At 42.5% G+C, this 26,483-nt stretch overlaps 1 long non-coding RNA gene and 1 other non-coding gene across 2 annotated transcripts in view; one reads left to right on the forward strand and one right to left on the reverse strand.

Annotated features, from left to right (window-relative positions):
- Positions 1-26,483, forward strand: part of LOC137224862 (uncharacterized) — a 204,900-nt gene that overhangs the window by 11,828 nt on the left and 166,589 nt on the right. The window lies entirely within an intron of this gene.
- On the reverse strand, positions 6,883-7,008 carry LOC137208085 (U6atac minor spliceosomal RNA). Its single transcript, XR_010935451.1, has one exon. It is a non-coding gene; the product is annotated as a U6atac minor spliceosomal RNA (small nuclear RNA).

Consider the following 26,483-nt stretch of genomic DNA (forward strand, 5'->3'; position numbering starts at 1 on the left):
CTGGTCCGGGAGGATCCCACATGCCGTGGATCCACTAAGCCTGGGTGCCACAACTACTGAGCCTGCACTCTAGAGCCGGTGAGCCACAACTACTGAAGCCAGCACGCCTAGAGCCCATGCTCCACAACAAGAGAAGCCACCACAGTGAGAAGCTCGCGGACTGCAACGAAGAGTAGCGCCTGCTCGTCACAACTAGAGAAAGCCCAAGCACAGCAACGAAGACCCAACACACCCCCAAAAATTTAAAAATTAAAAATAAAATAAAATCCAAATTCTTGTTTACAGCTGAAAAAAAATTGACCTCTCTGATTTTTCACAGGCACCATTCCAAGCTGGAGTCCATCTCTCCCACTGGATGGGAAGCTCTGCGGTCAAGCATTTTACTTTAAACATAACAGGATTGAGCAGAACTGTCTTCCTTTCTCCTAGCTAGATACTAGCTTGCTCAGTTTCCCTTTAAAGTTTTTTTTTTAATAGAACTATATTTAATTGATTATATTGACATAGTTTTAGTCAAATAGTCTCTAAAAAAAAGTACATTCATACTTACAAAAGGTAATTATTTTTTTTACTTTAAAGCTGTTTCTTTGGATATTTACTCCCATATTTCTAGATGACATGTTTATACTGCTATTTCCTACTTGATTTAAGTTTGGAATATTATTGGCTTCCCACTTTTAAAATGATTTTATATAATGCTCCCACTCCCCCAATCGTTACTATTATACCCCATACTTATCCTCTACCCATCCTCTCAGCAAATTTATATCATGCCTTTTGACTAGCCCAAGGATCAATTATTATTAAGCCTATGGAAATGTTAATCGAGCCAAGCCATGCAGTATTCTCTGATTGCATTTTCATGCTTGTATAACTTTGTTTTCCCTTGAGTTAATAATTGTTACTTTTAATTTTCTATGAGCCTCTAAACACTCCAACAGAAGGATAAATCTCCTCTCAACGTGTCTGAAGATATTTAAGTAATCACTTCTTTCTTTGGGAGACAGACCTCCCAAAGGTAATTGTCCATGGGCTCCCATCTGGACAGGCCAGCAGTACCGTGGTCATCCTTGGATGAGCAGATCTCCTTTCACCACTAACCTGGCATTCCCAGCGCTTCTTCCCTGAGCTGCATCCCTTGCTTCCTGGATTCTACATCTTCCTCTTCCTTGGTTAATATACAACATATATAAACAGCTCATACAACTCAACATCAAAAAAACCATAGAAGCTGATTAAAAAATGGGCAGAAGACGAAATAGACATTTTCCCAAAGAAGAAATAAAGATGGCCAACAGGCACATGAAAAAATGCTCAACGTCATTAATTATCAGAGAACTGCAAAATCAAAATGAGATATCACCTCACACCTGTCAGAATGGCTATCATCAAAAAGAACAAATGTTGGTGAGGATGTGGAGAAAAGAGAACCCTTCTGCACTATTGGTGGAAATGTAAATTGTGCAGCCACTGTGGAAAACAGTAAAACGTTTCCTCAAAAAAACTAAAAATAGAACTACCATATAATCCAGCAATTCTACTCCTGGGTATGTATCCAAAGAAAATGAAAACACTAATTCAAAAAGATACATGTGGCTTCCCTGGTGGTGCAGTGGTTAAGAATCTGCCTGCCAATGCAGGGGACACGAGTTTGAGCCCTGGTCCGGGAAGATCCCACATGCCGTGGAGCAACTAAGCCCATGCGCCACAACTACTCTAGAGCCCGCGAGCCACAACTACTGAGACTGCAAGCCACAACTACTGAAGCCTGCGTGCCTAGAGCCCGTGGTCTGCAACAAGAGAAGCCACCTCAATGAGAAGCCTGCGCACTGCAACAAAGAGTAGCCCCTGCTCGCTGCAACTAGAGAAAGACCCACGCGCAGCAACGAAGACCCAACACAGCCAAAAATAAATAAATAAAATAAAACAAAACAAAAAAACAGAAAAAAACAAAAAGATACATGTACCTCAATGTTCATAGCAGTATTATTTACAATAGCCAGAATATGGAAGCAACCGAAGTGTGCATCACAGATGAATGGATAAAGAAGTTGTGGTGTATACATATACAATGGAATATGACTCACCCATACATAAAAAAGAATGAACATTTTCCATTTGCAACAACAAGGCTGGACTTGGAGGGCATTATGCTAAGTGAAATAAGTCAGATAGAGTAAGACAAATACTGTATGATATCACTTACATGTGGAATCTAAAAAATAAAACTAGCGAATATAACAAAAAAGAATCAGACTCACAGATATAGAGAAGAAACTAATGGTTACCAGTGGGGAGAGGGGAGGCGGGAGGGGCAATATAAGGATAGGGGACTAAGAGGTACAAATTATTATGTGTAAAATAAATAAACTACAAGGATAGATTGTACAGTACAGGAAATATAACCATTATAACTGTAAATGGAGTATAACCTTTAAAAATTGTGAATCACTAAGTCATACATATAATATGTAAAATTGTATAATATTGTAAAACAACTATAACTTAGTAAGAGAAAATAAGATAATATGAAAAAGGCAGTATTCTAGAGTAGGTGAGGTTTACCTATTTCTTTGCAACTTTACTACCAGGTTATAATGACAGCAAGCTTTCAGAACAAATTTTGTCATATGGTCATGACACAAAACACCTTTTCTGTGAATTCTATGAAGGTCAATAGTTTGATTATTTTGATGTCTGTTCTATGCATCCCATGCCTACCATAATGCATGATGCCTGAGTCACTATTCCAGTGACAGGATTCAGCTAACCCTGTCAGTTATGGTGGAAGCATGGAATCTATGGAATCAGTGACAAGACTGAAGACCATTTAAGGATCAAACCCAGAGCACCATCATCAGCACAGTTAAAGGGTCTTTAGACCAGTGATGTCCAGTGGCAACGTATAATGTGAGCTATATTTAAAAACGAAAAACAGTATAATTTGAATAATATATGACCTGGTTTATCCAAAATATTATCATTTTAACATGTTGAACTAGCAATATTTCATATGCTAAATAGCTCATGTGTCTTGTGGCTACCGTATTGGACAGCATAGTTCCAAATTCTTAAACCCTATTCATTTTAGGGGTGGAAATATCTCTAAAATAGTTAAGCTACTGCACATATATTGGATACGATTACTTTTACTAAGGAAAACACAATTTGAACATCCATTATCTTAGCAAAATGTGTGAAATTGATGAGAAAGAGATAACTAAAGAGCTTGTAGTAGCTACTTCTGGAATAGAGACTTATTTTATTATTTTTATTGAAGTATAGTTGATTTACAATGTTGTACTAATTTCTGCTGCACAGTAAAGTGACTCAGTTATACACATATACATTCTTTTTTTTAAACTTTTTGTTTTATATTGGAGTATAGTTGATTAACAATGTTGTGTTAGTTTCAGGTGTACAGCAAAGTGATTCAGTTATACATATACATGTATCTATTCTTTTTCAAATGCTTTTCCCATTTAGGTTGTTACATAATATTGAGCAGAATTCCCTGTGCTATACACTAGGTCCTTGTTGGTTATCCATTTATTTATTTATTTTTTAATATCATTTTTAAAATTAACTAATTATTTTTGGTTGCGTTGGGTCTTCATTGCTGTGCGTGGGCTTTCTCTTTGCGGTGAGTGGGGGCTACTCTTTGCAGTTGCGGTGAGTGGGGGCTACTCTTTGCAGTGCGTGGGCTTCTCATTGCAGTGGCTTCTCTTGTTGGGGAGCACGGGCTCTATGCGTGCGGGCTTCAGTAGTTGTGGCACGTGGGCTCAGTAGTTGTGGCGCACAGGCTTAGTTGCTCCACAGCATGTAGGATCTTCTTGGACCAGGGCTTGAACCCATGTCCCCTGCAATGGCAGGCGGATCCTTAACCGCAGCACCACTTGGAAGTCCCCTAGTTATCCATTTTAAATATAGCAGTGTGGGGCTTCCCTGGTGGCGCAGTGGTTGAGAGTCTACCTGCCGATGCAGGGGACACGGGTTTGTGCCCTGGTTCGGGAAGATCCCACATGCCACGGAGCGGCTAGGCCTGTGAGCCATGGCCGCTGAGCCTGTGCGTCTGGAGCCTGTGCTCCGCAACGGGAGGGGCCGCAACAGTGAGAGGCCCGCGTACCGCAAATAAAGAAAGAAAGAAAGAAATATATATATTTATATATCAGTGTGTACATGTCAATCCTAAACTCCCTAACTATCCCTACTCCTCACCCATCCCCCCATAACCATAAGTTTATTCTCTATGTCTGTGAGTCTGTTTCTGTTTTGTAAATAAGTTCATTTGTTTCATTTTTTTAGATTTTGCACATAAGTGATATTTCTCTTTCTCTGTCTGACTTCACTCAGTATGACAATCTCTAGATCCATCCATGTTGCTGCAAATGGCATTATTTTATTCTTTTTAATGGCTGAGTAATATTCCATTGTATATATGTACCACATCTTCTTTATCCATTCTTCTGTCATTGGACATTTAGGTTGCTTCCATGACCTAAACAGACATTTCTCCAAAGAAGACATACAGACGGCCAAGAGGCACATGAAAAGATGTTCAACCTCGCTAATTATTAGAGAAATGCAAATCAAAACTACAGTGAGATATCACCTCACAACTGTCAGAATGGCTATCATCAAAAAATCCACAAACAATAAATGCTGGAGAGGGTGTGGAGAGAAGGGAACCCTCCTATATTGTTGGTGGGAATGTAAATTGGTGCAGCCACTATGGAAAACAGTATGGAGGTTCCTTAAGAAACTAAACATAGAGCTACCATATGATCCTGCAATCCCACTCCTGGGCATATACCCGGAGAAAAACACGGTCCAAAAGGATACATGCACCCCAGTGTTCATTGCAGTGCTGTTTACAATAGCCAAGACATGGAAGCAGCATTCTTTCTTTAATACTCTTTTCCATTATGCTTTATCCCAGGAGACTGGATAGAGTTTCTTGTGCTATATAGTAGAACCTTGTTGTTTATCTATTCTAAATGTAATAGTTTGCATCTACTAACCCCAAACTCCCAGTCCATCCCTCTCCCTCCCCCTTGGCAACCACAAGTCTGTTCTCTATGTCTGTGAGTCTGTTTCTGTTTTGTAGATAAGTTCATTTGTGCCATATTTTAGATTCCACATATAAGTGATATCATATGATATTTGTCTTTCTCCTTCTGACTTACTTCACTTAATATGATAATCTGTAGTTGCATCCATGTTGCTGCAAATGGCATTATTTCATTCTCTTTTATGGCTGAGTAGTAAGCCATTGTATATATGTACCACGTCTTCTTTATCCATTCATCTGTCGATGGACATTTAGGTTGTTTCCATGTCTTGGCTATTGTGAATAGTGCTGTTATGAACGCTGGGGTGCATGTATCTTTTTGAATTATAGTTTTGTTCAGGTATATGTCCAGAACTGGGATTGTTGGATAATATGGTACCTTTATTTTTAGTTTTCTGAGGAAGCTCCATACTGTTTTCCATAGTGGCTGTACCAACTTACATTCCCACCAACAGTGTAGGAGGATTCCTTTTTCTCCACACCTTCTCTAGCATTTGTTATTTGTAGACTTTTTAATGATGGCCATTCTGACCTGTGTGAAGTGGTACCTCATTGTAGTTTTGAGTTGCATTTCTCTAGTAATTAGTGATGTTGAGCATCTTTTCATGTGTCTACTGGCCATCTGTATGTCTGCTTTGGAGAAATGTCTATTAAGGTCTTCTGCCCATTTTTTTTGATTGGGTTTGTTTTTGTTGTTATTGTTGAGCTGCGTGAGCTGTTTGTTTATCTTGGAGATTAAGTCCTTGTTGGGCACATCGTTTACAAATATTTTCTCCCATTCCGTAGGTTGTCTTTTTGGTTGTTTTATGGTTTCCTTTGCTGTGCAAAAGCTTGTAAGTTTGATTAGGTCCCATTTGTTTATTTCTGTTTTTATTTCTATTGCCTTGGGAGACTGACCTAAGAAAACATTGGTACAATTTATGTCAGAGAATGTTTCGCCTATTCTCTCTTCTGGGAGTTTTATAGTGTCAGGTCTTATATTTAAGTCTTTAAGCCTTTTGAGTTTATTTTTGTGCATAGTGTGAGGGTGTGTTCTAACTTCATTGATTTACATGCAGCTGTCTAACTTTCCCAGCACCACCTGCTGAAGAGACTTTTTTCCCATTTTATATTCTTGCCTCCTTTTTCAAAGAATAATTGACTGGAGGTGTGTGGGTTTGTTTCTGGGCTCTCTGTTCTGTTCCACTTATCTGTATGTCTGTTTTTGTACCAGTACCACACTGTTTTGATTACTGTAGCTTTGTAGTATTGTCTGAAGTCTGGGAGATTTATGCCTCCTGCTTTTTTTTCCCCCCCTTGGGATTGCTTTGGCAATTCTGGGTTTTTTATGGTTCTATATAAATTTTAGGATTATTTGTTCTAGTTCTGTGAAAAATGTCATGGATAATTTGATAGGGGTGGTATTAAATCTGTAGATTGCTTTGGGCAGTATTGCCATTTTAACAATGTTAACTCTTCCAACCCAAGAACGTGAGATATCTTTCCATTTCTTTAAATCCTCTTTAATTTATTAATGTTTTTATAGTTCTCAGCAAATAAGTCTTTCACCTCCTTGGAAAGGTTTATTCCTAGGTATTTTATTTTCTTAGTGCAATTTTAAAAGGTATTTTTTTTACATTCTTTTTCTGATATTTCATTGTTAGTGTAAATAAATGCACTGATTTCTGAATGTTAATCTTGTATCCTGCTACTTTGCTGAATTCATTTATTAGATCTAGTAGTTTTTGTGTGAAGTCCTTAGGGTTTTCTATATATAGTATCATGTCATCTGCAAATAGTGACAATTTTACCTCTTCCCTTCCAATTTGGATAAAAAACAATGGTTAGATGCCACTAAGTAGGTGGAAATGCCTTAACCATATGCATGTTGTCAGGCCCAAGGGCCTCTTCCATTGTTGTCAAGGGGAGTGCTAACCTTGTCTCCTTTTATACAACACTGGAATAGAGAATTTTTTGATGAAATGTTTAGCTGACAGCAATTGACTGAGGTATAATTCCTGAACAGCGCAACTAACCTTCTGGAATGAGATTTAAAGTAACAGCATACAGTTTCTTCTGATGGACTGTATTTTAAAACCAATGTGATATTGCCCGTACTTTGGGAAATATTTCCAAAAAGCTATGAAATAGATCTTCAAAAATTTTATACATATGCAAACACAAATATTGTTCCAAAATTGTGTGTGTATGTCTGTGTGTCCATGTAGGCACAAAGGATTCACACTTTAAGTCAGACTGTCTTGGGTATCTTGCTAAAACCCTTTCCCACTAGTTCTTAGAAAACTTTAATATGATAGCACCAGGGAGCCTGAGGCAGCATGACTTATGGTGGTGAGGCAGAGTAATGTTTTGAGATACTCACCTGAATTGTTTGCTGAATATTTTTTTCCTCTCCTGAATTTTAATTAGGTAGATCTTGTTTTATTATCCAGTCTGCCATTCTGTGTCTTTTGATTGGAGCATTATTCCATTGATATTTAAAGTAATTATGATAAGTATGTATTTATTGCCATTTTAAACCTTGTTTTCCATTTGATTTTGTATTTCTTCTTTGTTCCATTTATTTTTTCCATTTTGTAGGTTGATGGGGTTTTTTTTAAATTGTGCTTGAGTTTCTTTCTTTTTGGTTTTTGTGAATCTTTTATATATTTTTGATTTGTGATTAGCCTGGTTTTCAAGTATGTTAACCCATAACTATATCTACTTGCTTTAGACTGATAGTCATATAAGTTCAAACACACTCTTTTTTTTTTGGCTGTGTTGGGTCTTCATTGCTGTGCGTGGGCTTTCTCTAGTTGTGGTGAGTGGAGGCTACTCATCGTACTGGTGCGTGGGCTTCTCATTTCAGTGGCTTCTCTTGTTGTGGAGCACAGGCTCTAGGTGTGTGAGCTACAGTAGTTGCAGCACCCTGGCTCAGTAGTTGCGGCACACAGGCCCTAGAACACGCGGGCTTCAGTAGTTGCAGCATGTGGGCTCAGTAGTTGCGACATGCAGGCCCTTGAGCGCTCAGGCTTCAGTAGTTGTGGTGCACAGGTTTAGTTGCTCTGTGGCATGTGAGATCTTCCCAGACCAGGGATCGAACCCGTGTCCCCTGCATTGGCAGGTGAATTCTTAACCACTGCACCACCAGGGAAGTTCCCAACACATTCTAAAAGATCTACATTTTCTTATTCCCCTCACCTATGTTTTGTGATCTTGATGTCCTATTTTACATCTTCATGTTTATACTTTTGCTGTTCGTTGTAGTTATAATTGCTTTCAGAATTTTTTTTTTGATTTTTTTTTAAAGTCTATGTACTAGCTTGTTTAAGTGATCTTCAATCCTTTTAAATATTTGCCTTTTGTATTGTGATTTTCCCTTTCCTATAGAATCTTGCTTCTTTTCTATTTACAGAAGAACCTTCACTATTTCTTTCAGTTTTAGTATTGCTGTATTCTTTTAGTTTTTGCTTCTCTGAGGAATTCTTTATCTCTCCTATTCTAAGTGATAGTCTTGCTGGGTAGAGTATCCTTGGTTTCAGGTTTTTCCCTTTCAGCACTTTGAATATATTTTGCTCCTCCCTTCTGGCCTGAAAAAGGTTCTGTAGAGAAATCAGCTGATAGCCTTATGGGGGTTCCCTTGTAACTGACTCTTTGCTTTTCTCTTGCTGCCTTTAGAATCCTCTCTTTATCTTTAATTTTTGCCATTTTAATTATGATACATCTTGGTGTGGGTCTCTTTGAGCTCCTTTTATTTGGGAGCCTCTGTGCTTCCTGTACTTGGATATCTGTCTCCTTCTTTAGATCAGGGAGGTTTTCAGCCATAATTTCTTCAAATACACCTTTGATTCCTTTTCTCTTTCTTCTTTATCTGGAGCCCGTATTGTGCATAGGTTGGCATGCTTTATGTTATCCCATAGATCTCATATGTTGCTTTCTTTCCTTTCTTTTCACTTGTCTTTCTGTCTGCTGTTCTGATGGGGTGATTTCCATTATTCTATCTTCCAGATCACTTATTTGTTCTGCATTATTTAGGCTGTTATTCACTGCCTTTAGCTCAGTTTTTATCTCAGAAATTGAGTTGTCTAATTTTGAATGTTTCCTCTTTATAGGTTCTAGTTCCTGTTACAGTGATCTGCATTTCTTTTGACAGTCTCTGTTAATTCCTTTAGCATTTTTACTACCTCTTTTTTGAACTCAGGGTCTGGTAGACTAGAGAGATCTGTTTCATTGTTCTTTCAAGGGATTTCTCTTGTTCTTTTAGTTGGGAGTAATTCCTCTGTTTCATTTTACTTAAATTTCTCTGACTCTATGAATTTAGGAGGAACAGTTATCTACAGTGGTCTTGAAGGGCTGTTTTTATGTGGGAACATCCCTGTGTGAACTGTGTGAGTCCAGTATTTTTTGTGCAAGGGCTATTTTTGGTATAGATGCCTGCCACGGTTTTCCTCAGTGTGTGTCTGTTGTCCCCTTGATAGGGGTGTGTTTTGTGTTGTGGTGACTGGAGTCTGCACTAGATGTTGGGCAGGGCCTCCTCTTTGCTCTGTGGCTGTCACAGCTCTGTCAGGGGCAGGCTCTGCTCCCCAGTTCTTGGAGTAGAAACCCCCGGATCCAGTTTGGGGTGAGGTGCACTGTGGTGTGAGATAGACAGGACTGGAGTGCTCCTGCTGGGAAAGGAGCTACTATGTGTTTCTCCCCAGGGGCTGTCACTGGGACATGCAACTCTGTGACACCTCCTGCCACCTGGTTTGCGCACTCACAGTCTGCTGCTGCTAGTGTAGCCCCTGGACCTATCCCCACTGTGGGAGCATTGACAATCAGCTCAGACATCAACCCTGCCTCCCGTGAGGGCGAGCTCCCAAAGTCCGCTGAAGCCAAAGCTGCACCCCACCACGAGCGTGCTGATAATGAGGTTCCATCCTGCACACACCCACTCTGTTGGCCTGGACCACACTCCAGGCCTTTCGGGCTGTCTTCACGCAGCCAAACTGAGTCCTCTCCCTGGATCTGTCTGCTGAAGCCTGAGTTTCAGCACCCAGCCACTGCGAAGGAGGTTCCCAGGGGGAGGGAAACTTTCCTTTTTCACAGTGCCTTCCCAGGGATGCACGTCCTGTCCAAATTCCTTTTTTTTTTTCCGTTTTGCCCTACCTGGTTACATGGGGATCTTTCTTATAGTTTTAGTTGTATAAGAGATCTCCTGCCAGCTTTCAGCTGGTATTCTGTGAGAATTTTTCCACATGTAGATGTATTTTTGATGTGTTTGTGGGGGGAGGTGAGCTACACATCCTTCTGCCCCACCGTCTTGATCTCCTCCCCCTCTGAAGAATTTTTAACATTAGACTAGTTATGACCTTCAACTTTGGTAAATGTCAGGGCCCTGGTGACTCTTCATTACTATAACTGGATATCCTAGAATATGGTTTTGTTTTTTTTAAAGATTATGCTGCTGTAGTCATGATAGCTTGCTAAGGATGGGTGGGGTATTACATTATGTACCAAGGGATAATAATTTTGTTTGACAGGAAATACATGTTAATAGTTATTAAGAGCTTAGTATGTTATATTCAGCATTATGTTAAGTGCTTGACTTGGAGCATTTCATTGAATTCTCCTAATACTAGAGAGATCCCTATCACCCTTCAATGACAGACAAGAAACAGCATAGAAAGCCTAGTTATTTTACCTACAATCACGTGGTTCAAGTGGCAAAGTTGGGTTTAAACTGATGCATGTGACTTGGTGCTTATTCTCTTCCTCAACTCATTTACATTCTCTCTTTCTGCTTCTCTCTCTCTGTCTCCATCTCTCATGTCTCTTTCTCTCTCTCCCTCTCACACACACACACAGAATACCTATACCTAGAATAACTGTGTGTACATACTCTATACACTGATAATGATGAACTGCATCAGGTATTTATTTACTGCCACTACTCTGTACCAGGTACTGTTCTAGGTGCTGAGTGAGAAGCAAGAAATATGACAGACAAGGTTTTTGTCACTAGTGGGAAGAGACAGGACTTAGAGCCATAAGGTCATTCCAGAAATCCAGTGTGATAAAGAAAATAAAATAGGATGCTGTGATTGAGGATGAACTACTGGGAGGCGTTTAATGTGGCGGCTGTGGAAAGCATCTTTGAGAAGATGACATTTGAGCTCAGACTTGAATGAAGAGAGGGAATCCTCCGTGCCAAGATCTGGAGCGAGAGCTTTCCAGCTTGAGCAGAAGCCCTCCAGTGAGAGCAAGTAGGGTGTGTTCAAGGGACAGAAAGAAGGTCAGTGAATCTGGAGCATAATCAGTAGGAGGAAAGTTGGGTGGAAATGAAATCACAGGAGTAGGTGGAGCTAGACCTTTAGGGCCTGTGGCTCATGGTGGAAGAGGAGGAGAAGAAAGAAGAGGAAGAGGGTGAGGGTGCTATGTACGCCCTGGCCTCCCAAGGACAGGTGGTGGCCAGAGGTTCTTACGTATTTACCTCACTTAATCCTCCCAACAATCCTGGGATGTAGGAACCGTCATCTGTACTCCTCAGAGATCAACTGTGAAACTTGAGCCCTGAGTATCTGTCACTTCCTTTGGTGTTTCAAAGGTTACTGCAGAATCCTGCAAATCCAGCTGAATTCACTTACAATATGATTGAAACACCTACTGGATGCTTGTAACGGATTTCACTGTTAAATTCGTATTCTTATATTTCTCTTCAGTGTTGCTTTATTGGTGGTCCTCTGAAAATAGTCACTCTTCTTTAACACAAGAACATCTGCTAGAGATCTTTCACTTGGCTCTTCTGTCTAGTCAGTTAACATTTATAATCAAAATATGTTCTCCTTGTCCTTAACAACATTATTCTCTTCACTAAGAATCCTTGAAGTTGCCCATGCAATACGTGAGGATGGAAAATCTTATTTTCCTTTTATTCCTTGAACCTCGATTTATCGACCAAATTACTTGCCAGGAATGTTTGTCATATGTGTCCCCTGGGACTTGCAGCAGCAGAGCTGGGCTGCAAAGCCTGGGTCTTTGTTGATGTGTAGTGGCTCAGGGGCTACAGTTACCTGCCCAGGCTCAGCTCACCTTCATTCAAGTATAAGCTATTTTTATCTTTTTTTTTTTTTTAAAAACCCAGAATGTTAAGTGGGGCACACCCCATTTCTGCTGGAGCCGTTCTAGTATATTTTTAAAATTAATTAATTAATTAATTTATGGCTGTGTTGGGTCTTCGTTTCTGTACGAGGGCTTTCTCTAGTTGTGGCAAGCGGGGGCCACTCTTCATCGCGGTGCGCCGGCCTCTCACTATTGCGGCCTCTCTTGTTGCGGAGCACAGGCTCCAGACACGCAGGCTCAGTAATTGTGGCTCACGGGCCCAGTTGCTCTGCGGCATGTGGGATCCTCCCAGACCAGGGCTCGAACCCATGTCTGCTGCATTGGCAGGCAGATTCTCAACCACTGTGCCACCAGGGAAGCCCCTATTTTTATCTTTTTAAAAAATCATTTTCTCCAGGTTGAAATCAAAGTGTTGGCAGGGTCACGCTCCTTCTTGAGGCTTTAGGGAAGAATTCATTCCTTTCTTCTTCCAGCTTCTGGGGGCTGCCTGCAGTCCTTGGCTTGTGGTTGTTTTACTCTAATCTCTGCTTCTGTGGTCACATTGCTTTTTCTTCTGTTTGTGTGTCTGTGTCAAATCTCCCACTGCCTCCCTTTTTATAAGGATACATGCAATTGCATTTAAAATACTTGGATAATGCAGGATAATCTCTTATATCAAGATCCGTGTGGACTCACAGCTTCAGTCCTTTTTTTGCCATTGTCAACTGAAAGAAAACTCAAAACCTAAAAGTTGCAAGTTATGCTTTATTTGGGGATCTTATTGAGGATTATAGTTGGGAAGATTTTCAGATAGCTCTGAGGAACTGTTCCAAAGAGGTAAGGGTGGAGCCAGGATATATAGGAGCTTTTGCTGGAGAAAAAACAAAAACAAAAAAACATGTAGTCGAACATCAAAAGATTACTGGTAATCACAAAAAACAGCCATCTCTAGTTAATGATTTTAGTGCTTTTCTTTGTATGGGAAGATGCAGGAGTCTGTTCTCATTGAAAGTCTTCCTTTGATATGCATCCTAACTATCTCTGGCCAGTATCCTGTTTTTCTCCATCCTGAATCCCCTCAGGGTATACCATGGGTAGAGGCAGGGGGTCTGCAGTGGCTGCTGGCTTGATGGTGGGCAACACTCCTTGTTTACATTTAAGTTAGTATTCAGAGTCCAGAGGTTAGGGTATAGATAGTTTTAGAGGGACAGTTTTCAGCCTATCATAATACTAACAGCAGTTGAGTTGTTCAGTATTTATTAATAGTATATCTTATGTCTTTCCTTTTAGATTGTCAGATTCATGTGGGCAGGAATTTTTGTTTTGTTTTGTATACCTTAACAAATATGAAGAATTCTGCTGGAACTCTGGGATGGGGGAGGGAAGTGAGTCCTTTTGGTTTCAGGTGGAATTTGGCGCACACGAAGAATATTTTTGCCACATGCGAATGTGGGTTTTCAATTTACTTGATTTCCCAGGAGCTAAAGAAATGTAATGGTATATAAGCCTTTTTTAATTTGTAAGACTTGTCATGCGATTGCATGACGCTATTCACATCTTACACTCCTGAAAACCATATTCATCTATTGGTTTGTAAGGTAGCAATGGGATTGAACCAATTGGCATTACATGGGTACCATGTAATAGACATTTAATTGGGCACGTGCCCGGAAGGAACCAACAAATTAAGCATTTGGGTAGAATATTTAATGTATTAAACATCCAACATAGAAAGTTAAGTCAATGGGTTTTCTCTCTACTTATTTTGTACCTGAAAATAGCTCAAGAAGATCTGTAGAGACATAGCTCTCATTCCTCCCTGCAAAGGTTCATAATGTAAGGGCTTTCACATGTATCTCGTCATTGGGAATTTAGGTGATGATATAAAGGATTATTATCTCCAAGGAACGTGTGAGCTGTCAAAGTAAAATAAAAATCCTCCCACCCCCTCCCCAGCTCGTTAATAATTTGACCAAATCTGTCGTATAGTGTGTCTTGACACAAGTTTGTTTGTGATCAAGGAAACATTAACTAGAATATTCCTTCATAAATAGGAATGTTTAACATATAAAAGATAGGACTTACGAGGCAGTTTATATTCTGAACTATGCTTATATCCTAGGGTTGTGATGGACAAAATAATTATCAGAGTTTCTACAAACCTTATGGGAGAGAAATAGCATGTTGAAGACAAGTGCACGGAAAATCTCTACTGGGATTCAGGCAAACCGTATAGATTTTGTTATTGATACCTGTATATCCAAAACCCAGTCTGCCTATTCAGGCACAAATCTGTATTGAAGGAATGCTGTGTGCCAGGCATGATGCTAGATTTGGTATAAAAAATATGATACCTCCCCCAAAGACTTTCAGGTCTAGTAAGAGACAAAAAGAAATAATCTTTAAAGCATTGTGATTCATGTTTGTGTTGGAAAATGTCTTCTCCTTCCATATTCTGTCTCCTCCTTCCACTCCAAGCACCCCTGGTGGGAAGACTCTCCAGAGCTTTGTTGCAGCAGGTAGACTGCAGGCCATAGACCCTGTGGGCAGACAGAATAAAATAGCCCTGCTGTCCCCACCTACCGGTGTTCACACCCTCATATAATCCTTTCCTGTTGAGTGTGGCAGCACCTGTGACTTGATTTTAACCAGTGGAATATGGAAAGGCAATGGGATGTATATGATTGTGTTTATGTGATTATGTAAGATTGTAGCATCCATTTTTTTAAATTGTAGTATAGTTGACTTACAATGTTGTGATAGTTTCAGGTGTACAGCAAAGTGATTTGGTTCCACACACACACACACATTCTTTTCAAATTATTTCCCGTTATAGGTTATTACAAGGTATTGAATATAGCTCCCTGTGCTACACAGTAGGTCCTTGTTGTTTATTTTATATATAGTAGTGTGTATCTGTTAATCTCAAACTCCTAATTTATCCCTGCGCCCCTTTCCCCTTTGGTAACTATAAGCTTGTTTTCTATGTCTGTGAGTCTATTTCTGTTTTGTAACTAAATTTATTTGTATCATTTTTTAGATTCCACACATAAGTGGTATCATATGATATTTGTCTTACTTCAGTTGGCATGATAACCTCTAGGTCCATCCATGTTGCTGCAAATGGCATTATTTCATTCTTTTTTATGGCTGAGTAGTATTCCATTGTGTATATATACCACATCTCCTTTATCCATTCATCTGTTAATGGACATGTAGGTTGTTTCCATATCTTGGCTGTTGTAAATAGTGCTGCTGTGAACATTGGGGTACATGGAGTTTTTTCAAATTAGAGTTTTCTTCTTTCCTGGATATATTGCTAGAGTCTTGCTAGAGTCTCTCTCTCTCTGTCACTGGCTTTGAACAAGCAAGTTGCCACAAGTCCTATGGCCACAAGAAACTGAATGCTTCTAACATCCGTGGGTATGAGGAAGCACATACTTCCCCAGCTGAACCTTCAGAAGAGAGCCCAGTCCTGGCTGACACCCTGATTACAGCCTTGTGAGATACTGATTACAGCAACAGAAAACTAGTCCAGTTCCCAAAGCCCTGGCATAGGGCTCCCTCCCAGGTGTGGCTTGGTCTTAGTTTCACTAGAGGTAAGAAGCAGACCATGGGGAGTGGAGGAGTGGAGGACTGGGGAGAAGTAAGGGAGGCACATGGGCTTTCACTGAGGCTAAAGAGCTTATACCTGTTCCAAGAGGCACTGGGAATCCTTTGAAGCATTTTAAATGAAGGAATAACAAGTTTAGATTTATGAGCTCTGATTTCCCTCTCAATAAAAATGAGGGAGAAAGGCTGATTCCCTAAATTCTTTGCACCTGGAGCCCATCACCCTGATCTTGTTCTTTCCCCGTCCTCGATTAAATGCCTTTGGACGGGTCCATTTCTGGCCCAGTGCCACTGGGATCTCCTCACACTTCCCAGCGCTCTCCTATCCCTTCCTAAACCCTAAAGTTATTTCTGAAACTTTCTTCTGATTTACTCTACCACTTTCAAAGTTTCTGAAGACAAGTGGAATTAATGCATTATTGGTCTTTAGAAAGTAGCTTCAGAGGTCATCCCTACAAAAGCCTGAAGAGCTGAGACATTCTAGATGAGTCCTTAGGGAGTCAGAATTTGACAGTCAAATGAGGCTTAGCGGGGTGGGTAACACACCTTGGGCACACGGGCAGCTAGTCTCAGCTCTGATCATGACTTCATTGAAACTATCTAGTTCCATTACTGCCAGTGATCTAGCTTTGTTCTTACTGACATATTTTCAGTAAATATATGAGAGAAATATATTCTTGTTACACAGCTGTGCCCCTTCAACCCTTCATGAATCATCAACTCTCTCTATTCCATTCTTTCTTAGTTCCACTAGTTTTTAAACTGTTTGTGAAAAAGACCTTATTTCTGAATCCAGTTTATTGTTACTCATCAGAGTCGTTTGTAGACTTACCTCCGTCTCTCTTTTTTTCATGCCTTTTGGTGATTGTTGTGGTGCGTATTCCCTCTGTCCTTCTGATACCGACCAGGGTTCTTGGCCTTCCCCAATCAACAGAAATTGACTAGAGGCCAGACAAGAAATTCAGGCAAGGTTTTACTGGGGCCCCTGTGGCCGCAGGAGGGAGTTCCCTTGCTCGCTTCCCCAAGTGAGCTGGCTCCTTATATGGGGTGAGGGTAGGGGTGTGTCCAGGGGTCGGGCCAGAGGTGTTCTGCCCACCCCTTGGTGATGCTGTGTGCCGGGGGCATGCACAGTACCCTGCTTTGGCTCCTGATAGCCGGTTTGTGCTCCGGGCTCTCCAGAAGTGGCAGTTGGGTCTTTTGGTCTTTTGTATCTCTTGTTCCAGAATCTGCCCCACCTGCTCGTGCACACAGTTATCTTTAGTCCCATACAGTTTCTTTGTATTTTGTTGCTGGAGGAGACGTGTGTCCAGGTGCAAGCACTGCAGCACTGCAGCAAGCTGTCTCACTTCCCTCCCTTTACTCCCTTGTGGATTCCCCCTTCAATCTGTTCATCCACTCGTCAAGCATTTCAGTGGCCTAGTGACCTAGGCATTGAGAATAAAAGAAAAGCTACAATCCTCTCCTGGCCTCTAGATGACCAGCAATCAAACTGGAGGAAAGATGGTGCGCCCACAGCTGTGCAGCTGAAGCACAGTGTGTGTCCAGTTGCCTGCAGGACAACTGTTCTGGGACAACTGTTCCCACCCAGTTGCCGAGCAGCATTTCCAACTCAGGGCTCCAGTCTGAACACAGGATTACACCTGCCCTCCTCCCCACTGTTCCTCTTGCCAGGTTTCCTGTGTCAGCAAACAGCACCACTGTCCATTCAGTTGCCCAGTCCGAAACCAAGGAGGCCTCCTTGCTCTCTTCTCTTCCCTCGGAGCCAGTCAGTCAGACACCAGGTCTCGTCCCTATCTCTCCCTGTCTCTTGACTCTGTCTGCCTCCGTCTACCCTCTGTCTATCACTCCTATCCTCTCACTAGACTATCACAATGGCCTCCTGACTGTTTTTGCCGCATCCTTCTTTGGTCCTCCTCTTCCAATCCATTCTTTCCGTAGAAGCCACAGTTGTACTTTAAAGGCACAAACCTGGTTGAGATACTGCCCTATTTAACATCCTTCCATGGTCCTCAGTGCACCAGGAAGGAGGCCCAACCCCTCGTGCTCTGGCCCCTGTGTCCCTGCGCAGCTCAGAGGCCTCCCCCTCCACCCCTCACCCCCACCCCCCACCCCAGCCTGTGGGTCTGGAACACACCGCGCAAGCGCTCTTCTCCCTGGGCCACGCTGTGTGCTGTTCCCACACCTTACACATGCCCCTGCCCCATTCTCCTCCCCATGGCCTCTTCACAGGAAATGTCCCCGCCCCAAGACAGGGTGATGTATCCTGACTTTCCCGTGCTTCAGCATGTTGGTCCTGCCTCTAAAAAATTGATTATGGAAGACCATTTGGGTGATGCAAACACACTTCTGTTGTTTTTTTTTTTTTTTTTAACACTTCACAAAGCTGGCAGTCTCCATTCAGAGAACTACAAAACGGGGCGGGAGATAGGAAGCATTTATAGGATAAAGAAACGAGCAAGGAGAGAAATATAGAAACTCTCTGGCTGGGGCCACATAGTCAACCTTGTTTGTGGTGAGAAGAACAAAGAAGTAAGTATAGAGCCCAGAGCTGGCTTGACCTTGGGGGTCGGCTGACCCGGTCGACTGCGTTTCTGTCAAGCGGAACATTTACCAGGACAGGAAAGTTATCCAAGTTTCAGTTTGCTGACGTGGTACCTGGGCAGGAGCAGCTTTGTCTTGGGCCTAGAAATTTCTTTCAGTGGTCCTTATGTAATAATTGCCTACTTGGCTTCACTCTTGTTCCCCACCTCCAGCCTAAGGACAGCATCTCAAAGCCTGGTTTAGCTCATCGCAGTGGAAAAACTCAATAGGTCTAGATGGTTTAACAAATGCAGGCTATGTGGTTTAATGGTTTAGAATTTAGGCTCCAGAAGCACAAAGCTTGGGTTAGGTTTCCCACTGGTAGCAAATTGTTTGCCTGGACCTGCGCTGGAGTCCTAGCCCAGGCCAGGATCCCTTGTCTCTGTCAGGGTCAGCGAGGTTCTTTTTCTGCTCAGATTCGTACAGACAATAATGAAACTGATGCTGAGACTGGAACAGCGCTACCTTTATTCAATGGCCAAAGAATGGAGAAGTCCGAACTTAATTGGCCAATCAACTTCTCAACCCGATTTGGACAGAGACACCTTGTATACAGGAGGTTTGGGGTAAAAGGGAGGGAATTGGAAAGAGAGGCAGGAATATTCATGACTTATCTGAGAACAGGGGTGTGATTTGGACCTGGAACTGAGGCAACATTCCTTTTCAGTCCTTGTATGAGCTTTTCCAGTTGTTGTCATGGCAATTGTCAGCTGTCATGGCACCTGTGGGTGTGTCTTTTAACATATGCTAATGTATTACAATGAGCATATAACGAGGCTCATGGTTACTGGAAGTCAAACCTTCTGCCGTCTTGAGCCTCATTGGTTCTAACCAGTTCTCCTTTTTCTCTTTGCAGCTTCCTCCTGAAACTTAGATAGGAGCAATTGGTTTCCATTAAGGGGAAGGGCAGAGGTACGATTCTGGGGCAGCAGCCTTGGTAACACGACCTCAGTCAACCTAGGTGCAAAAAGGCGGAGAGAGAATGTTCATTTCCACCTCTGAGGCTTATTCTTAGAAAAACTCAAGACTGACTGCTTGTCAGCTTCTGCTTGATGCCCAGCTGTGGCTGCATTCTTCTCTGCTTGGTTACCATCACTTGACCCGCTTTCATGACCTTCTGTCTGGTTCTTCCTTCTTTCCAGCCTTCCTTTCTTTCATTTTGAATATAGCAACAGAGAAGTCGTTCATGAACTCTCTCCAATAAAGGATACAGGTATTACAGAAGTAAAATTCAGAAAGGCCTAATGGGGACTAGAATCACAAATGATAATGATGCATTAATAGCTCAGGCTTCTGGAGGTGGGGGGACTAGATTTCAACCCTAGATCTTTGTATTTCTACCTGTATGAACGCAGAAAGTTCGGCTGCCTTCTTTGATGGCTGGTGTATAACATGTAGATAGTAATTGTACTAGTCAGGGCTCTTTGTTGCAAGCAGTAGAAACCAGCTGTGATTTAAGTTAAAATAAAAGGGGAGCTAATGGAAAGGTCACTGATACAGCTATTTCACAGACTTGTTGTAAGGATGGGTTTAAATAACGGATAACAAATTATTTAGCACAATATGGCACATAGAAAGTATTAGAAGCGCTAGCTGTTAGTGTACCATCAGTGTTTTATGATCATTGTTTTGAGCTCTGTCCTCAGTTTCTTGCCTGTAGCTTTGTTTTAATATAAAGTGATGCTATTCTTGATGCTTTGGTACATTCTTTCAATTTTTGAGAATTGGGCTCTGGAACCTACAGTTAACTATCCATTTCTGGTCCAATCAACTATTGCCAAGAGGAGTAGGGTCATGTGACACAAACGTGGCCTCTAAACTCTTTTTTAATTTTTTTTTGAATTTTTAAATTTAATTAATTTTTTTTTATACAGCAAGTTCTTATTAGTTATCCATTTCGTACACATCAGTGTACACGTGTCAATCCCAATTGCCCAATTCATACCACCACCACCACTACCCCCGCCGCCACTTTACCCCCTTGGTGTCCATACGTTTGTTCTCCGCATCTGTGTCTATTTCTACCCTGCAAACCGGTTCATCTGTACCATTTTTCTAGATTCCACATATATGCGTTAATATACGATATTTGTTTTTCTCTTTCTGACTTCACTCTGTACGACAGTCTCTAGATCCATCCACGTCTCTACAAATGACCCAATTTTGTTGCTTTTTATGGCTGAGTAATATTGCATTGTATATATGTACCACATCTTCTTTATCCATTCATTTGTCGATGGACACTTAGGTTGCTTCTATGTCCTGGCTATTGTAAATAGTGCTTCAGTGAACATTGGGGTGCATGTGTCTTTTTGAATTATGGTTTTCTCTGGGTATATGCCCAGTAGTGGGATTGCTGGGCTCATATGGTAATTCTATTTTTAGTTCTTTAAGGAACCTCCATACTGTTCTCCATAGTGGCTGTATCAATTTACATCGCCACCAACAGTGGAAGAGGGTTCCCTTCTCTCCACACCCTCTCCAGCATTTGTTGTTTGTAGATTTTCTGATGATGCCCATTCTAACTGGTGTGAGGTGATACCTCATTGTAGTTTTGATTTGCATTTCTCTAATAATTAGTGATGTTGAGCAGCTTTTCATGTGCTTCTTGTTGGCCTCTAAACTGTCACTTTGGGGCCATAGACAGGGTGGCAATTCTCTGAGAAGAGCAAGCAAAACTAAATCTAATTTACTTAAATACTTACCTGCTTTCTATGACCATGTCCGATATTATGCTAGAGAGATTTTAGGAGTTCTAGCTCAGTAATCAACATTAATTCACTGCTTCTACCACCTGTGATAACTGGGTGATTGCCTGAATCAATTCAACATTTATTGAGCACCTATACTACATATTAGTTACTGGTTATACAAAAGTAGTGCTTGCCTCTGATGTACCTGCTGTTTCATGGAGGAGACAAGTGATAGATTAATAATTATAATATGTTGTGAATGTTGCAGTAGAAGCCTCCAGACTAAGTACAAAGGGCTTATAGAAGAGAATGGAATTAATTAGCCAAGGAGAGCAGTGGAGGGGAAGCAATTGGAGAGGATCTCGTGATAGGGATGACATGTGCCTTGGGTATTTAAGAACGCATAGGAGTTTGCCAGGCTGGCAAATGGAAAATAGAATGGGAAGGGGCACAAGGACCTTCAGATGCATCCTCTGGTTTACATTTTGTTGTTCTGAAGTTTATAAAATAGGAGAGATGACTTGGTCACATTGGAGTTTCAGAGAACTAATTCTGGTAGCAGGAGGGGGGGATGGTTTGGAAGGGGATTAGTGGAGGCAGGAGACCAATTAGGAGGCTGCTACCCTAGTTGTGAGAGATGATGAGGGCCTGACCTAAGGCAGTGAAGGCTGGGATGGATCTGAAGTAGTACATCTGGGACCAGTGAAACATAAATGGTGAGGCACAGGATGGAGCTGGGACTATTTTAAGGAGTCTCATTTGCCCGCTTAGTTGGACGGTGGTGTCATTCTCTGGTAAAGGACTCAAAGAAGGAAGAGGTGTCCTGGAGGGAGGATGATGAGTGCATTTTGACGTGGTGTTGAAGAGCCTGGGGAACATCCGGGTGAGACGTCTGTAAGCGTGTAGGGATCTGGAGGTCAGGAGAGAAGTTTGTTTGGTGCTGCTTGGGAGAAGCCTAGGCCTAGAACTAGCCCTGCAAGTAGAAACGACAGCTCCAGCCGGACCCTAGACTCATCCTGGGACCTGAGCCTCCAAGTCTGTTTCTGCCTGGTGCCCTGGTTTGTTCTGGTTGGTTATCTGCCCCGAGCCTGGAGTTCTGTCCTGCACATACATCACCACCGTAGCTGCTGCTCTGTTACCCTGTTCATGTTCTCGGTGTTGGCTGCCTGCCGCTTCCTTGGATTTCTGAAAGTTGCCTATCCAACGTGTAAAAGGCCAGACTGTTGCTGGTGGTCGTCTGGACTGTATTGCTTTTGTCTTTGGAGACCCTCTAGGAAGCCATGGTCTGTCTGTGCAAAGAACCACCTCTCATGCCGCGGGCGGGGGGGGGGGGGCAGATTTTACCCAGTACCTACAATCAAGTCTCCGTAGCTGACATTCACCTTGCCTTGTGCTGCAATAACCAGAAAGCAATTTGACTTTAAAGAAATACGTATATAAACATGTCCTGAGCTCTCAGTAGTCGGGCAGGTTGGGGGTTTGCTGCAGTCATTTAAAGAGAAGATGGCCTTTAGAATTGCAACATCGCTCAGCTTTCAGAAGGCGAGCAGAGGTGGGGAGTCGCAATAAATCAAACATGTAGGTGTTGCCCCCAAGTGGTATGAAGTAGGTTAGGTTCCAAGGATCACTTTCTCTGCATGGCACCTTGAAGACCTGATGGAGGTGGTGTTTTAAAACATGACATCAACAAAGCCCGCGATTTGTAAATTGCGGAGCTCATCTACAATCGTTTGGGATTTGTCAGGGGTAAAATCCTGCTACCCCCGACCCCAGCACATATACTCGTGTCCACCCTGCTCCACTCCCGAATCCCAGCTGAGTTACAGCTGAGTCTGGAGGGGGTTACAGCTTTTACCTTGTCCATCATGGACACACCTGGGCCACCGTTACCTTTCCTCCTCACAGGATTGTGCCCTTCTGAGGGATGTCCTAGGACCTTTCTCTGGAAGACAGAGCACTAGACTGAGACAGGAGAATTAAGTTCTGGTGTCAGTTCAGCCACAACTAAGTTGGGTGGCCTTGGGCAAGTCCTTTGACCTCCCTGGGCGCTGGTTTCCTTATTCACGCGGTAAGGGAGGTCACTGAAACACCTGGACAAGATAGTGCACCTTTCAGTTGGATCCATCACCTTGTCCATTTCAGCCCGTCCTCCCACCCCCTCCCCAGTTTCTGAGGGAAACCCACAGCTTGCTCACAGCTCCTGACGCCCAGGCAGCCAGGTCTCATATGTACTATTTGAGTCCCTTCCTCATGCCCCACCTTCATCTTACTGGCCCGGGGATAAGTTTGCGACCCAGGAGCAATCCCTTTATAAGCTGGCTTTGTGGCTCAGGCTTAAAAAAGATGAACTGGATTCATCTCTTTTTTGGGGGAAATTTGAACAAAGGCCTTCCCCTCTCCGAAAAGTATTTTTCAGTTAACAGTAAGGATAGAAGAGATTCTAGACCCCATAAGGCTCAACTGAACTTGTTTTCTATCCTTGGATGTTCTTTGAGATTTAAGGCTGCATCCGTCTAACAATCTTGCTTTCCCTGGACACAGAATCTTGACCAGGCTATAGCAATGGGAGGAGGAAGCTTCTCTCCAGAGTTGCTAATATTTAGTGGGAGAAACAGACAAGTAACCCACCTTCAGCCTCTCCCCACTTCAGGATAATCTACTCCTAGATTAGAGGAAGAGGGAGTTAGTCTTCTATCTGCTCCTGACCTGCCCACACTGCTGCTGTCTTCTATATGATATGCTCAGAAAAATTCGCGTGCAAACCCCCGAACTGCCATTTATTAGTTGTGTGACACTGAACAAATTACTAAACCTCTGTATCTCAGTTATCATGTCTGAAAGATGGGGATGATAATCATAGTTATTCCATAGAAGTGTTGTGAGAGTTACATGAGCACTGCACTTCGCTCTACTGTTTAGCTCCTGGGTTTTAAACATGAACACATACCTGAGGGGATGAGCAATCATCCTCACCTCTGCACTGCTTCAGTGCATGTTTTCTAATTGTGGTCAGTCAAAGAATTTGGCATGGAAACCAAGGAACAGTAGGACCGGGAACCTGCCCAAACTCTCACAGCACATTTATGACAGGAACAGACGCAGAATTTGCTTTCTGTGGCTTTTGGCTTAGTTTCATGTTCTTCATGTTGAATTGCCTCTGTGTGTGGGTGTGTGTGTATTCATGTGTATGTGTCAGTGTGTGATCGTGTATGTGTGTATGTACTGATTTCAACTTCTATAAATGAAGAGCTACCAGCTGATTATTCCACTGCAGCTCAATAGAAGAGACCTCCCAATAGTAAGGTGGAGAGCTTCCAAGGGAAGAGACAGGTTCAGGTAGGATAAATTCCTAGCCCTGACAACTTTTAGTCTTTTCTGTCTTAAGGGGCAAAAAGGCAAATGAATAATAAACAAATAAAATTCACATTAACCTGAGAAGGATCTCACACCGTGTTTTGAAAGGGGAAAAAAAAGAGAGTTGAGCTACGATGAGTCCACGATGATTTAACAGGTGAGAGGGAGTGAGCTCCGATTGTTTCATGTCTCAGTCTATTAGGTACTGTGCAGCACAGCAGATCCATTCTAATTTATACAGTTGTTCAGCAAAACTTTTGTGGGTTTTTAAATTGACTGTAATGTTTAGCAATTGGAATATAAATTTATTCAAGCCTCTTATTTGGTCGCCTCAATGGCGCATTACAAAGTGTTTTATAGTGTCTGATCTGCTTAAGTTTTACAATCAGCTTCTGTGGTTCCACACTTTGTATAGCTAGTGCTTAGTGTGGGGCTGGCTGTCCCTGCCTCCTGTTGGTCCCAAGGCGGCTCCCAGGGGCTGGTGAGGGGCTCTCCAGGTGAGCCTAAGGTGTCAACAGCCATTTCTTTGGTTCTCTCCTTTTCTGGGATTCTTACCAACTGTCTGTGGTCTAAAGCAACAGATACTAGTTTGATGTCATCCCAGTTGGGGCTTAGTCCAGGCTAAGATGAGGAAATACTAAATTCCCACACTTCTTTCTCTCATGGTTTCTTCTTTTATGACCAGACTTCTTGCCATAGACTATTACAGCCAGTCTTCACTCTCCCATGGGCCACTTTGTCCTTTGTGATCTGCCTTCTCCAGAAACCCTCCTACCGAAACTGCTTTCTCGGAGATCCACAATGGCCTCCGGTTGTCAGACTTAAGTGCCTGTGTTTTCTGGTGTCTGTAGTACTTCACATTGAACACACTTTTCTCTTGAGACCGTTTCTCCCTTGATCAGCCTGACATAAGTGTTACGTCTCCTGCGTTCTCTCATCCTTCTCTGCATTCTCGTCTTCCCACACGTGTCTGGGAATAGCCAGCGGTCACCATCCTACACAGTGACGGGCACAGATCATACCTCTAAAGACTTCCCTGGACATTTCCCCCACCTGCTTCCTCCTCTGAACTTCCCTCTGGGTGCGTTGTTTTTTTTTTTCCTTTGTGGTACGCGGACCTCTCACTGTTGTGGCCTCTCCTGTTGCGGAGCACAGGCTCCGGACGCGCAGGCTCAGCGGCCATGGCTCACGGGCCCAGCCGCTCCGCGGCATGTGGGATCCTCCCGGACCGGGGCACGAACCCGTGTCCCCTGCATTGGCAGGCGGACTCTCAACCACTGCGCCGCCAGGGAAGCCCTGTGCATTTTTTTTTTTTTTAATGTTATTGACCACATTTTACTTTGTACTCACGGGCATAGCTGGGCTCCCCCTTCCCACGACTGGAAACTCCTTGAGGGCAGGGACTGACACAGCTTTGAAATTTCTGTGGTGCCTGGCACACAAGAGTTTCTCCAGTTAACCCACTTTCAAATGTGTTGTTTTGAGACGAGAAGAAAAAGGATTTGGGAGAAAGAAAAGGTATGAGTGAAGTGAGATGAGGCTGCAGAGGTGGTAGGAAAGGGCCAGATGGAGAAGGGAACTTTAGAGTTCTCTGAGGAGTCTGGATTTTACCCAAAGAACTGTAATCAACACAGGATTTCAAATGAGCGAAACGATATGGTAAAATCGGCCTTCAAAACCCGTTCTGGCTCAGGTGCAGGCAAGAATGGAGAGGGGCAGACAAAAGATGATAACTTTGTTGAGGACAGTGAGAAAAAGGGAAGAGATTTGAAAAAAAAAAAAAGAATCCGGTAGGGAGAATGGATAGGAATCACAACTGATTGGATGTGAGGGATAAGGGGAAGAACAGGATGAAAAGTTCTTGCCAAACTTTGGACTTAAATAGCTGGCTGCATTGGGGTACAGATTTCATAATGAGAGACTGATTCAGCTGTGGCACTGCAGGTGGAGGGGCTGGGGAGAAGGAATTCCATTTGGGACCCGTTGAAGCTGGATGTGCCTATGAGACATTCAGGTGAAGATGTGGGTGGGACTAAAACTGAAACATTATGGATGTGGAGATGGCCACTGGGTCCTTGGGACTAGACAAGAGCATCTAAAAGGGAGTCGATAAG

The sequence above is a fragment of the Pseudorca crassidens genome, chromosome 1, assembly GCF_039906515.1.
Source record: "Pseudorca crassidens isolate mPseCra1 chromosome 1, mPseCra1.hap1, whole genome shotgun sequence".
Lineage (NCBI taxonomy): Eukaryota > Metazoa > Chordata > Mammalia > Artiodactyla > Delphinidae > Pseudorca > Pseudorca crassidens.